The 15,512-nt window shown below is 43.6% G+C and overlaps 1 long non-coding RNA gene across 1 annotated transcript in view; it reads left to right on the top strand.

The window, feature by feature from the left end:
• The first annotated feature begins 8,488 nt into the window (after window positions 1–8,488).
• Window positions 8,489–15,512, top strand: part of LOC146816716 (uncharacterized) — a 37,842-nt gene continuing 30,818 nt past the window's right edge. Inside the window, exon 1 of the long non-coding RNA XR_014962481.1 lies at window positions 8,489–8,543. This is a non-coding gene — a long non-coding RNA (uncharacterized LOC146816716). The remainder of the gene's footprint in view (window positions 8,544–15,512) is intronic.

Here is a 15,512-nt window from a genome sequence, read left to right as displayed (position 1 = left end):
TCCGGCCCGGAGGCGGAGCTTCCGGCCCAGAGGCGGAGCTTCTGGCCCCGAGGCAGAGCTTCCGGCCCGAAGGCAGGGCTTCCGGGCCAGAGGCGGAGCTTCCGGCCCAGAGGTGGAGATTTTGGCCATGGCTAAATCTCCGCCACTGGCCGGAATCCCCACCTCCGGCCCAGAAGCTCCGCCTCTGGGCCAGAAGCTCCGCCTCTGGGCCAGAAGCTCCGCCTCCGGGCCGGAATTTCCGGCCCGAGTGCGGACGTAAAGTTAGTAGTCGTAAATCCATTCTGTGAATACCAAAAGTAGTAAGTGCATTCTGTAAATACCAAAAGTAGTAAGTGCATTCTGTGAATACCAAAAGTAGTAAGTTTAGGCTTTTGTTTTAAGTTAATTCTGTGAATCTGGCCCTAGAAGTCTGGGTTCGATAGAGACCGGGCAGACTGTTGGGGGTTCCATTAACTCAGGTGCAGTAGTCAAGAGTTGGTTCGGTAGTCAATCCTGGCTATCCAGGCTAGAAAGAACAGTAACTCGGTTCTGTGTGGTGTATGACGAGATGGAAGGAATGCATGTACCCAGGTTCTGTGTGGTGTGTGTTGGGGTAGTCAAATTACGGGTGCCCAGAGGAGGTTTGTAGAAAAAACCCAAGGGTAGTAAGTGTATGGAGGTTGCGGCGGTGTTATGGTGCATTTGTGCTCTTAATAGCCATTTCACCAAGGAGGGGCGTCTGAAATTCACGACTATACAGTCACCTCTGATGTTCTTATCTGAGGGCCCTACCCATCCTACACGTCGCACCATTAAAATGTCATTGGCGTTCGCCATCCCTAGGCCCTTATGCTTAGATAACCAATGAATACTCTTGTTTTTGAGTTGATCCCAAGACTCAGAATGGTCTTTCTTCAAGGGAGGAGCGCCAGCTAAGATTACGACATAGGGGCAGGCTTCGGGTGGTAAGTGAAGGACATCTTTAGATGGATTCTTAACCGGGTTTTCATGAATGGGGGTGGCGTTCGGAGCAGTTGCCATGCTTGTGAGGGCAGGATCCAACGGCACAGGGGTGGCTAGTGCTAAATTTCGAGATACGCCCTTGCTAATGGGCCTGTTGCCCAATGCTACGTTTGACAAGGGCATCAAGCTAGAAAAAGATTTGGGGAAAGAACTACACTTAGGATTGCCACACTTATCGCAAGCAGTATTAGTAACAGGAAGCATGCAATCACCACTCTCATTTGATATGCCCTGATCAATTGCCTCCATTGAATTTAAGTGCTGTTCCCCCCTAGTTTTGTCAGCAATAGTGGCAACTTTTTTATAGGTAGCCGGTTTCCTAACCAGGTTTTCCAATCTGTCCAGACGTTTAAAAAGAGCATTAAATTGTTTATCTATCAAGTTTTTTAAACAGTCAGAAACAGAGTCCGCTTTGGTGTCGATTAAGGTGTCACCCGACCTTTCACGAGTGCCAAAAGCGAGTATGTGCTCAGTTTGAGTATAAATGGAGTTAACTGCTGCTTCTGTCATGATCAGGTCTATAGTACTGACATTTGTTTGCTCAATAGGGCTCACAGTCACAGCAGAAGGTCCTCGTCTCCATAAGCTCAGAGGTGTGGGTTGAGTATTTAAACAGGGTGGCTGTTTCCTCTTGCTACTAGTCGATTTTGACGTGCCTCTCTTCCTTTTTTCCCCGCTACTTTGGTGACCGGGGCCAAGTTTCCAATACTGGAATTGACTTGAAGCCGTGGTTCACAATCGGAAGTTTCCACGTCAACCTTGTCGGTCTCATAGCCCACAGGCAAGGATTCCCGATTGCTCGGTGTTATAATTAACACGTTGGGTGATAGTGGGAGAGGGGCAGTTGGATTACCCCGTTGTACTCCTCCAGGCGGATGTGGTAGGGGTACCGGGTGGCCCATAGAAAGTCTCTTTTCAGTTAGTGCGATCTCCGATGAGACCATGCTAACTGCTTTTTCAATCATACTTTCAATAGTGTTGGTGGTGGAGGTCTTTACACCTGGTTTAACTGTACGTTTCCCCATGGTGGGCGATAACACTCACCTTGATATGGTGCTTAGGGGGAGGGCCCGGCCCGGCCTCCCTCGGCCTCTGACGGCCACAGACGGCCCGCCCTTTGCCCGGCTTAGCCCAGAGCTGCCCGCGCGCATCCCGCGTTGCGGGGGGATGCTAGCAATTATATACCTCTGAGAATAAGGAGGTGGGGCTGCCGATCTGCTTCAGACCCCGCTGCTCTCTGGGGCTTGGAGTCCGCACTTCTGCCCCCGACCACACAAGCTGGTGCGCGATGCATCTCCCGCGAAGCGGGAGGCACGAGGTGTTGATGTAGCCTCCGGGCGTCAGGAGGAGGGGCTGCCGGTCAGCTTCAGACCCCGCTGCTCTCTGGGGCTTGGAGTCCGCACTTCTGCCCCCGACCACACAAGCTGGTGTGCGATGCATCTCCCGCAAAGCGGGAGGCGCGAGGAGTTGATGTAGCCTCCGGGCGTCAGGAGGAGGGGCTGCCGGTCAGCTTCAGACCCCGCTGCTCTCTGGGGCTTGGAGTCCGCACTTCTGCCCCCGACCACACAAGCTGGTGCGCGATGCGTCTACCGCGAAGCGGGAGGCACGAAGAGTTGATGTAGCCTCCGGGTGTCAGGAGGAGGGGCTGCCGGTCAGCTTCAGACCCCGCTGCTCCCTGGGGCTTGGAGTCCGCACTTCTGCCCCCGACCACCCAAGCTATTACGGTATAAAGCGTTTTATTTTAAGTGGGGCAGACTTACTGACTTTGTCTAAGGTTCATAACACCAAAATATAAAACGTGGGGCCTATTGGCTTTGTGAAAGGATCAGCATCTTAACGAATATAAAGCAGGCCTATTATTGTTGTCAACAAGTCTTCAATAATTATATTCCAACATTAAAAAACATGCTTGGTGCTGCCCCAGCTCCTTCTAGGGGCACCACCAGGCTAAAGGGAATCACAAGAAACCCTCACACGACATTATGAGGTATTCCTTGCTTGGAGCAGTAAATAATGAATGAGCGGCACCTGCCATTCATTTCTTATTCATTGATTCTAATATTTATACATTTTTGGGTGTCCTGATGCTCACCTGGGCCTCCCACATCTTTTATGTTGTTGCTGGCTGGCGAGCACCAGGACTCTTGCAGCCCCGCCGGGTCCCTCCCTGCATGCACAGGAGCTGACATCTTTATTTTTAAGTAGTGAAATACCCTGGCACCCCCACAGCACTATTTTTGTTGGAGGGTATGGGGTGATTTCCAGAGCCCAGGACATCCCACCAGGTCCCTGTAAGTGGTCCCAAAACTCAATTTTCCCTAAAGAGACTTGCACTTGTTTACTTTGTTTTAACTGTACTAGTTAAAATATACTTTGAACTGGCTTAATAGAACTGATGAACCTGTGTTTGTTCATTCATTGCATTTCCCATTGATTTACATGAGTGTTTCTTTGGGTATTCTGGCAATAGGTTCAGTCAAGGTGATGTTTTCGAAGAAAAGCAGGATTTTTATGAGTGGTACAAAGGTGAGCTCACTAGTGACAAACAGCTGTTGACCGCCAGATGCACGCAGCTGATTATCCTAGGCCAGAATGTTCACATCATGCTCCAACTACTGGAAAGAGTGTTGATCTAGCATTCTAAGAATACAAAGAGCACTTACTAAGAACACATATATTTCCAGGGAATAAAACAAATGCACATACCAGGCAAAACATCTCCCTTTTCACAAAGCAAATGTGAAAATAAAAGATATGAAAAGAAAATAAAGAAAGGTAATAAATCAAGAACAAATGTCCATTAACGTAATGTTAATATAAAACATAATCTTTAAACTTAGCAGACATCTTAAATGATCTCCTGTTGTCTTTCATTCCCTTACTGGTATTCAGTACTGCACTGCTTTGAGTAGAAATATCAGTTCCAGTACACAAATACAGATAGACATTGTCTTCACACTGTACCGATTCAGAATACAAACTCTGATCAAGACTGTCATAAAGGTATGGCTGCGGAATCATTAACACCATCACATTCATCACTCATTGTCTTGGCCGCAAGTGTATCCTTACAACCACCAATTGCAATATCGTTCCAAGAGGAAACTTCAGTCCCTGTTTTGCATTGTCTAAGAATGTTTTCCTTACCTGGTTTGAGTAAGATGACAGACCTTTTGTTCCTGAACCCTTCATCTGTCAGTAGTACTGACTTATGTGACACTCTTTTAAACTGCACAGGACCTATAATTCACCTTTGGGAACTCTTACAGATATACGAATAAGAGCTCAATCACTAGCCACAACTTCTATTTCCTAAGTCCTGGTCAAAAGTCATGGTACACTTTGCTCAGACTTTGTCAGTTTGAAATCCTCTCTCTAATCAAATTAAAATCAGGGTCAGTACTAGGACTCTCTGTATTGATCACACATTTTGGGATCAACAATGTCTGTCTTTCACTTCCTTTCAGCAAACAAAAACGGGAAAACAGTCTGCGAGCATTGAGCATTCTGATCTTTTACTGATGATATTTAGCTACATCTGTATTAGGTGCCACAGCTGTTTGCATCCCTTCTTTTAAAAACATATCAGTGTACTTCACCGGACCCTTTGCGGAAGGACAATACAAAGGAAACTCGCCTTCTCTTATTTAGTGCCTTGAAACCTTAAAAATCGACCCTCTTGTGTGACACAAATTGTGTCCCACTATCTGACATCAGTAGCTTGGAAAGTCCCTACTACGAAAGTGGATTAATAATTGGGGTGAAGTGCAGTCCACCACAGGGAATAAGGATGCAAATGTTTTAAGGTGAAGCACAAAACATTTCAAATTTGCGCTCTAACCCCCATAGTTGTGGCAGCAGGCAGGCAGGCTACATTTAGGAATACATGTACTACTTAGCAGTAACAAAACATTTAAAAAATCAAAATACAACATAACCAATTTAGAAAAATAGAGAATAATAATAACAAAATGACAAAAACCAATAAGGGGAATCTGAGATATGATTTTAAAGGAAAAAGCGCCAAGTTAAAGTAAAGTGTCAATTAGTAGTCACTGTTCGCGATTGACCGGGACCGAGATACCAGATACGACTTTGGGGCAACCACAATGAAGCAGAGTTAGATATATCAAGCAGTTGATCCCAGTCAAAGATTTTATCTTCTGATCTAGTGCTCAGTTTATATCTTGTCGGTAAGCATACTCTGCAACAGCAGTGACTGAGTATGCTTACCATCAAGATAATGGTCCACCTGCCCGGTGTAGGTTTGGAGTAAGCGATGACTACTCCTTCACCACTATAGCTAAACCTCTCCAATTAGGATGCGCAGACATATGGAAGAGGTGTGACTCACGGTTTGATCCCCGATGCTGTTGGCAGATCCGCCCAGCACAATGTGACTCTGGGCAATAGCTTGATTAATCTTCCCGACAGCCCCCAGTGCCTTGACACCTTCGGGTAATTGTTTGCACTTTATAAATACTGGACATTTACATTTATAGCCATTATTAATGTCCATCAATGCCAGGGAAATTCTGTCAGTGAGAGACATTAAAAAGGCATAATGCCCACCTCACAATGAAATGTTTTCAGATTTTCTTTTTGAAAATAAATAAGTAAATTGTTTGTGGCAGGGCTCCATCATGTAGCCAGAGCCCAGCACCAAACAGTAAAAATCATTGACAGGAACCTCCATGACGAATGTTCCTGCCAATGCTTTATAAATGACAGCCAGCTTGGCAGTCATTTATAAATTTGGTGGGTGATTTCAACACCAGGGGTGCGGAGTAATTCCAATCAGGTGGCAACCCAGTCACATAGTATCTCCTGGGTTGCTCAAATTGTGGGGCAAATGTGCAAGCCCCTATCGCCACGGAAAATCACTTTTTGTGATGTTTCCGTGGCAATGGGGGCTTTGCCTTATTTACAAAGCATTGTTACGCTACTTAAAATGGCTTGATGTTGCCTTGTAAATAAGGCCCCCTTTCACGCTATGCTTAGCGTAAACGGGATGGGCAGCGGGTGTTGCAGTGGGCGTTCCACAGCAACACCCATTGATTTTGACTCTGCACCCTATTTACAAGGGCAGCTTAAATAGGAGGCAGTGCCAACATTAAGACCAGGGAAAACCTGGTCTTATCTTTGCGAAATGAGGAGAAATGCTTAATTTCTCCTCGTTTTTGCTTTTTTCCATGTGTGCTACCTTGTGCAGAAAAAGGAAATCGCCATGGAAGTGACACAATGGCATTTCAGAATTGTTCATGTGCAGGAAGGGACACCTTCCTACACATAAACAATCCTCTCCTACAAGTGGACACTCTTGCATAGTGCAAGGGTGCCTGCGCTGACACTACACTGCTAAGTGTAGTGCCAGCGCAGGGGAAAATGCAAGGCTGCACCATATCCTTGTAAATATGGTGAAGCCTTGCGTGTCTAAAGTGGTGGAGTGAAGCCTTACGCCATGACGGCTAACGCCTCACTCCGCCACTCTTTGTAAATATCCCCCTGTGTGTCTGAGCTGCATGCATCAATTAACTTTTTTTCTGAAACTGCATCCTCCAAATATCAACTACATCTACAACGACAACTATACATTCTGGCTCATCCGACCTCAGACAATCTTCTTCACTCTTTGAGGCATTCTGGATAAGCAGTTTGCCTGCATTTATTTTCCTCCTGCAAAATACAAATAAAGAAACTAACCTCACCCACCAAGATGAAGCTCTTACAGCACCATCTCCATCCATTATGTATATTAAACGTTTGTGATCAGTACCCAAATCTAATTTCTTACCGAAAAGTGTCTTTAGCCTTTCAGCAGCCCACACTTAAGCAAGTTCATCTTAATGCATTTTTCTAGAGTGAAGTTCTGAACTATGCAGAGCACAAGTAATAAATGTCACCATGTGTCCTTTTTTGTTGACCATTTCACTTAAAACTACCCCAAAGCCAGTACAGCTTGCATATACATGACAATACATTTGCAATACGATCAATGTCGTTATAGCTTCAAATGTATGTTGTTGTTCATTCCCTTAAGCAAAATGTTCTCCATTTCTCAAATGTCTTCTTAAAGGCTCTGCATGAAAGGTGTAACCCTACACAAATCTTGCATAATCCTCTTCTAATCCTAAAAAAGATGAGTGTGCATCTCTATTATTTGGTCTCTCCGCTTTTCTGATGGGATTAGTGAATCAGTATTGTAAACAATCCCCGGTGCTGTAATGGTATGACCTAAATATTCAATTTCTTGTTCCATAACTTGCATTGTTCACACTAATAGTCATACCTGTGTTTTTAACACCTGTAAAACTTTTTCCAACAAAAATGGTGTGCTCTCCTAGATCTTTAGCAAATATTAATATATCATCTTGAAACATTTGCACTCAGCTATAGCCAATAAATTAAATCTCCATAGGTTTTTGGAAGACACAGCCCATTGAGGCCAGCCCAATAGGTAATCTTAAATACCTGTAGTCCCCAGTATGGGTAACAAACGTTGTCAAGTTATATGAATCTAATGCCAGAGAGATCTGATGATATGCAGATTTGAGGTCAATAATAGACCGTGCGCCACTAACAACTGCTAACTTCTTGTGAATTCTTGGAATCGGATGGCAATCTGTGGCAATATTTTAGCTGTGAGACCGTACTTGTCAGGAGTTACGGGCCTCCCGCGCCTTCAGAGCATGTTAAATTGAACGTGGACTACAGTTCCCATGATGCCCTCGTGTAGAGGTGCCTGAAATTTAATCGCGTGACGCACAAGGAAACCTGTGCATAATTCCATTCTCTTGCTTCACGTTCTGGGACAAGGACGCCGCAGCGAAGAGGTCCGTTTTTTTTTTCTCGTGTTCCCGGCACCACAGCTTCTTCCTGAGGTAAGGAAGAAGGACACCGCAGCGGAGAGATACGCTTCATGAAAACTTACTTTCCTGCTACAAGTCCCAGAGGAGGACTCTGCAAGACCCCATTAGGGCAGTCACTTTTCTTTCCGCTTCGTTTCTCGGCAGGGTGCTAAGGAAACGGAAGCGGTTGTGTTCTTACACTTGTTGGGAGTGAAGAAACTCCTCTGTGTCATTGTATTCTGCCGAAGCTCTGCTCATGGAGCAGGAAGCAAGTCATTCATTGTGAGAGTGAGGACAGGATACCCTGACTTTCAATTCGCTTTCTATTTGCATTTCTTACTTCATGTCATGGTTGGCCTGGTAAACACTTAAACCGGACAAAAACTCTTCTGTATATTCTTTACCCAGTCTGTTTTGAATTAGCGTTCATTGAGAATGTGATTTACGCCCCTATGCTTTGATGCTCTACCTATCTTCTCTGAGGTTCATATCAATATGTCTTTGAATGGTTATGAGCTATGTAAGATAATTGAATGTTCAGCTGTATCACAGTATTAGTAACATGCTGGAATCAGAAGATAAGGTGTGAAACTTCTTTTTTTGTGCTTACAGGTTTCAGCAGTTTTTCTGGTGCATGACAATAATTGTGAGGTCGTTTTTCCGGGAAGCAGGTTCTACCTGAATTCCTTCAAGGTATATAGTAGTTATGTATAAACAAGCAAGATTTACATGAGTATAGTGAAACTTAAAGAAAGTTAATGTATGTTTTTTCTTTGATGTCTAACTCCCTGCTGTTCCTTTTCCCTACACCCTTTCCCTCACCTGCTTTTCCTTTATTCTGTGTTTGATTATTCTCAGAGTCAGGGATAACAGGAAGTGGACCCCTTTTTGCAATGTTCCTGTTACGAGGAGAATTTGTTTTAGGATCCATCGGATCTAACAGAATTATGCAGCCAAGAAATTACACTCCTTCCGACCATGGCGTTTTACAGGGATGGCCACTTTAGATGATGAAATGCAGGCTTTGGCTCTGGTACAGCAGGAGTTGATTGCCTCCAAAGTGGAAACCGCAGCCCTTAACGTGCAGTTAGTTTGACAAACTTGTCATCCCTTTGACGTCTCGTCTATGACCCCGCAGATACAGGTCCCTGTTCCTCCACCCATACAGCTGGCTACTCCTGAAAGGTATTCAGGGATCCTCATAAGATACAGGTGTTTGTAACACAAGTCATGTCGCATTTTTCTTGAAAACCAGCTTCTTTCCCGAATAACCACTCCAGAGTTACTTTTGCAATTTCATATCTGACGGGGGATGCAGCCAATTGGGCCGTATCGTTAGTTAAAAGCGATGACCCTGTTCTGTCCAACTGGAACGCGTTTTGGAGAGAGTTTGAACGTTTTTCGATAGGAGGGCCACTACCTTTAGCGCAGATAAAGAGCTTCTGGAATTGAAGCAGGGAAAGAAGGATTTGCTTACGTACTTAACCTCTTACAATAGGTTAGTAGCCGAAATGGCCTGGCCCGAGGAAACGAGGATGTCTCTGTATTATCAGGGAATGAGAGAAGAAATGAAGGATATCTTGGCTCGAATAGGCCCACATCCCACTACCTGCATTGATTTGATGAATCTCACGTTGAGAATAGATCATAGGCTAACCGAAAGAGCAGGGAAAAGCATAGGTATGACAGGACGTATGCTAAATACGATAAAAGTTACAAAAGGACTTTTATTCCTTCTCAAACACAGGTAGAAGCCATGGAAGTGGGAGCCATTAGACCCCCCTTTCCAAGGAGGAAAGAGAAGCTCGAAGAGTGAACGGGCAATGCATGTATTGTGGTAAAAAAGGACATTTTGTTTGCAAATGCCCTTCAAAACCCAAAACGTTGCATCCGTACGTTAACAAGAAGGTCGTGGTTGGGGGCATGGCCAGGCAAGATGGCCAAATGGACGTAATCCGTTTTGGCTCCCGGGCTGCGCTGGTGTTCCAGACACAAATACGCCGCATATCGCCACCCTACCTGTACTGAAGGTGACCCCATGAAAGCCCAGGGGTTGGAGCAGGAGGGGGATTCGTGCTCTTCATCTGAGATCGCCCCTGTGTCATGGGTACTCAACTTCTGACTCCAAGAACTCAAGTACGGAAAAGCACCCTTCTGCCCACAGGGTTCCAGTGGGGTGTTCAGAGTGTACTGCTGTTATTCTTAGTATCTGAATTGTATGTGTCTTCAAGGCAAGAGTATGCTTGTATGTGATTAAGTAACCATTTAACACATTGAAATGAACAAACCCCGTAGTCAGGCATTGGAATAAAGCAGCACTGTTCTTTGCCACATATTCTGCCACAATGACTTGGCACTTCTGATTACACACTTCATCTCTCATCAGGCCATAAGTCATTCATCGCCCATCAGGCTATGAGTCACTGTTTAGGCCCATCAGTCACTGTTACATTTTGGGTGTTGGCTTGTGAAGGGTATATAACCACTCCCACCGATCACGCCCTTTGCTAGGCAATCTCGCCTGTCATCACAGAACTGCTTCCACACCTGCTGTCCGGATTCAGCTCCTGCCGGAAAACTTCCACAACCCGACTTCTGCCGTCGAGTGACACCCATCAGATCTCAGCTTCTGCCGACGAGGGACGTCCATCACATCTTCATGCGTTCCATTTCGGCTCTAAGGAAGTGGTCCTGAACAACGGGGAGGATTCCCCAGTCAGCTAAGTCAGCGCAGCCGAGGCCTCGTACGCGCGTGACTAATTGCATCTTAATGTGATATTCAAATTATGATTTAAAGGCTGTTAATCTTTAGTCGCTTCCGTGCCAGCACATGTTAAGGAACTATTAACATTGTTGAAATCGCATCTCATGCAGCTTTCTTACGAACTATTAACCCTTTGCAAACCACAGGTAATGCAACCTTGAGAAAATATTACAAACCACTAACTCATTTAAAACCTGCATGTGACGCAGCTCTAGGAAAGCAGGAAGGAACTTTCAATAGAGAGGCTTTATCTCTATGGACTTAAGTTTCACAGCGGTTCCTGTTCATCCACATTTGTCTAACAAAAAACATCCGGCTCGTAGCTTTTATGGAAGTGGTTTATTTGCATTCGCTGGAGTAATACAAGTATGAGTGTAACCTAATCCTCATCTAACTTCCTGTATGTTTGTTGAGGAGGCTAAGTGTGCTGATACTCTCTTGTTCTTCTGTTATACAGTCGTAGACGCTCCCTGGGTCTTCCAGTCCCTGCATTAACCAGTTCCAGGAAGAATAACCGTGAGGGAGTTCCTCTACCATGCAAGCTGTCTTTATTATTTTGTCCCATTTCCCTTCGTGTGCTTCTTAGGGAGCAATTTACTGTTCTCCGTAGAGAACGGCATAGGGAGGGGTCGGACTGTCATCTTCATCGCTCCTGCTGGGCCTAGATACATCAGGTTTGTGCAGGTGTGTGTTCGGATTCTGACAACCTGTGAGCCTCGCGCAGATCCTGTTGGGTAGACCTCGGAGCTGGCCAAAATGGCGGCCGCCACTGTCTGCCACGTTGGACTGATAGACGCGAGGAGAACTCGGCGTGGAGACCACACCACCCCCCCAGAGAGGTGCGAGCATGAGAGGTGGCGGCAGAGACTGAATGTGCCCCATTTGTAGATTGAAATGCTGCTTGTTTCCTTTCACGATCCCTCTGAGCACTGTGCCTGACTCTAAGATGGTGGCCAGACCCAGAACAGGTGCCATTTACTCATCTGCATCCCCCGCCCACCTCTCCGTGCGTGCAGCGCCCGCACCAGAGACACTGCGATGAAGATAGCCTACCCCTGCAAACCAGAAGCTGATGTCTGGGGTGCGCCTGTGATAGAGATCAGGGTGAATATATTATCCTTACTTCCACGGATAGAGTAATTTCACAGTTACACGCACATACACTCATCACACACTAGGGCCCATTTCACTAACATACGCTCAAATACTCTACCAGCACTAAACCTGTGGAAAGAAAACTCCTAAACACCCTGCATCTATATCGAGGTCGATAAGACCTGGTTATTGTAACTGCCTTGAAACATAATCTAAACAATCTATACCATAATAATCAAAACATAGTACTCAATAATTGACAAGAAATAATAACCAACACCGTATTCAAAATTATATTGCTTTATCTAAAATTAGTCAAAGAAAGTAAATCAGAATAAATCATTTCTCTCATAGTTACCTATTCTAGCTAAATGTCAGAACGGGTCAGGACAAGTCTCTCGGTAAAGTCTCTCAAGACGCAGTCCTCTCAGCAACGATCCTCATCAACACAGACTCGGTACGCGGCAAAGGCAAATGGCAAGTGGCAAAAACCCTCTCTAGCTAACAATTCTTATAGTAAATCGAACAAAGAAAAGATACATAACGTCTGCTGAACCGCTGAGCAGAGCGAGAAGGAAAGGATGTCACATCGCTACATTCGAAAATCTCCGCTCAGGAAAAATCACAAAATAAACAAAACGGAACAGGAACCAAGAAACACAATTGTATCTTGCAAATTCTACATTTCCTCGGCAATGAGATCATGGTTCAGAGTCTTTCTTTAAAGCTCCTTTGTTTCCCAAGGCTGCCAAGGACATTTTATTTCACTTGGAGATCACCCAAAACTGCTGCTGTCCTCACGGAAAGTTTTCATCGAGCAAGCAAGGACTGTGGTCAGCTGACTTCAGGACCATTTCCAGCAGGGCTCTCTCTCGTCACAGTTTTCTACTCGAGGCCAGGCTTGACATATCGGCCATCTTTGTTTAGGCCACCATAGGCCACAATAGACCATCTTAATTAAAGAGACAAAAACAACGTTACCACAGCATAGTGATTAAACAGTGTTAACCCCACTAATACCCTTATGTGTATGTAATTATCTAGCTCTTGCAACATAGAAAAGCATTAATTCGAAAAGCATTTTGTGCTCAAAATAAACAGCACATAGCAACGTTTAAACATGAAAACATACAAACGTGCATGTTATTATTAAATTGCACACTTATGCGTACCCATGTGTAATTCTCTCTTGTTAAAACAAACGGATTGATTAATATAAACACTTACACAAGACAAATAATTAATAAGTTAATAATTAATAAATTAATATAACAAATAGACATGCCAGTGCTTCAAAACCCGGTTAATTTTCAAACTGAAAACTCTGCTCTAGCAATCCCCCCTTTGGTGATTTTATCACCAAATAACCCAAAAAAAAAATTACTGAAAATTTAGTCCCATTTTAGGAGAAATCGGAAATGTCTTTTTCTCCTTACACAACACTACACACCAGTCACTCTTTCGTCATCCCTCTTTGTTTCTAAGTAGACACTCTCCCTCAATTCTTCTAATTCAATTTCTTGTGGTTCTCTTTTCAACCTCTTGTTTTTCTTCTCTTTATTTAATTTCTTTTTCCCTCTCCTGTTTTTACAACACACACACACTAATCTTAGTATCAATAAAGCAACAATTATGCAAGTTAAAGGAAACAATATTCTACCTATAATAGTACTACCTATTTTTGTAATAAAATCCTTAACAGCTATCATCTTATTAGCTATTTTAGTCCACAAACTCTCAGCTTCAAGTGGTACTAATTCTTCATGCAAATCAGTAATATTTTTGATATAGACCTTCAGGTCTTTGCTCTCATCAGGAATGTAAGTGCAACAATGTTGAACTTTCAGCATTCCACAAACTCCACCCTCCTTGGCCAATAGAATATCAAGGGCAAGTCTATTTTGCATAGACATGGCACGTACGGCACTTAATTCCGTATTCACCAAAAGAAATCCTCCAGCGGTATTTGTCGATAAGCGATCAACCACTGTTGACAGTTTCCGAATTCCATAAGCATTCAAAGAAATTCCCACTGCTGGAATCAAAACCCCAAAAATATCACCCACTATTTCAGACCAAGTTTCCCTCCTAAAACGCATTAGTAAATTAATATGTTCTACATCTCTTATTTTATCTATATGAAAAATCTTTGGAAAAACCAGGCCCACATAACACGTGCCATACCAATGGTCAGGCAACTTGTAATAAGCCTTGTTCCCACAAACATAGTACACTCCTGGAAAAATTTTATTTTCTCCACCTCTGAAACCCCAACCTGTCGCAATGAAGTATGTATCATGGCACTCACTAGTCCCAACAAAATATGTATCATATTGGGATTTCCTCCTGGTAATGCACAGCTTACTCTTCTGTGGTGCATCTAAAGCTAAAGTTGGACTAACCCCATTTTTCAACTCTTTTCCCATCTCAATGTCCCAAATTGTCTCACTCACTTTATATTTCCCTGCTTTCTCATGCATGTTCAATCTCCTTTCCTCTACCATATCCAGGAAAGCTTTCTCCTCTTCTTCCAGACTGCAAGTTAAATTATTCTTAAAAATATAATCTAATGTTAATCCTTTTTCTTCAATAAAAATTTCACCAAAAGTGTTAGCTTCTTTAGCTGGATTCAGCTCTTTGTTCATTGGCAAGTGCCCAAAAATACTATCTCTGTTAGACATCTTATAATCTATTTTCCCCAACAAATAAAACACACTACTTAAAACACTACAAGAAATACCATATGTAGCTGGTAAATGGTGATAAGTAACACCCTCTGAAACGGATGCAGGTAATTGCATACAAACGTAGCAATCCCTAACTTCCATTGTTTTCACATATTCATATAACAACTTTGAAAAAACATTACTAGAAAAATTATTAATTGACCTATCTTTGTGTATGTAAGTATTACTAATTCTATTCGGAACAACTTTTTGCGAATTGTTCTCTATATCTGTCATATTCTCTGTATGCATCTCAAATGTAACTTTAAAAGTAACTAATAAAACTAAAACACCCCATAGAAGCATTAATAATCCAGTACAGCAGCAGCACATCCTACACCACCTTTTTAAGAAGGCACATCTATTTTGATTATCCTCTATGTTAGCCATTTTACTACTTTGACCTTATCTCTTGACTTAGCCTCTACTACTCCACATTCTGTATCTTCATCATCACTGGAATCTGATTCTTCAAAATACTCTTTACCAGTTCCCTCTTTTGGGTTTGGAACTCTCAGAGTATGACTTGCATGTACCCAGTTTTTTACTCCAGCACACTTTACTGCAGTTGTTGTAGTCAAAATGACTTGTCTTGGCCTTCCCCACCTTGGAACCAAGCAATTTCTTCTTCTGTGCACCTTAATCCTCACCCAGTCTCCTGGACTCAGATCATGAGTTTGCTTCTTCTTAAGTGTGGTAGCTTCTTCTCCAATCTGGTGAAACACAGAATGAACTGCGTCAGCCAGGCCTTTACAGTAATCCAAAATCATGTCATCAGTTATTGTCATCAACTTATTGACAGGTACAAATGCATGGCGCATTGCACGTCCCATGATTATCTCGTGCGGACTCAGACCAGTAGTTCTATCTGGAGTAGATCTAATAGTCATCAACACTAGTGGTAAAACATCTGGCCATTTCATGCCAGTGGCTAAGCACATTTTTCCAATTCTATTCTTGATTGTGCCATTAATCTGCTCAACCACACCAGAAGCCTCTGGTCGGTATGCACAATGTAGCTTCTGCTGTATTTTCAATGCTTCACAAATCAAACCCATAAGTTCATTATGGAAGTGT

Source organism: Triturus cristatus, chromosome 6 (assembly GCF_964204655.1).
Source record: "Triturus cristatus chromosome 6, aTriCri1.1, whole genome shotgun sequence".
In the NCBI taxonomy this organism is placed as follows: domain Eukaryota; kingdom Metazoa; phylum Chordata; class Amphibia; order Caudata; family Salamandridae; genus Triturus; species Triturus cristatus.
Note: the sequence above shows the minus strand (reverse complement) of the source record. Positions and strands in the feature narration are given on the sequence as shown.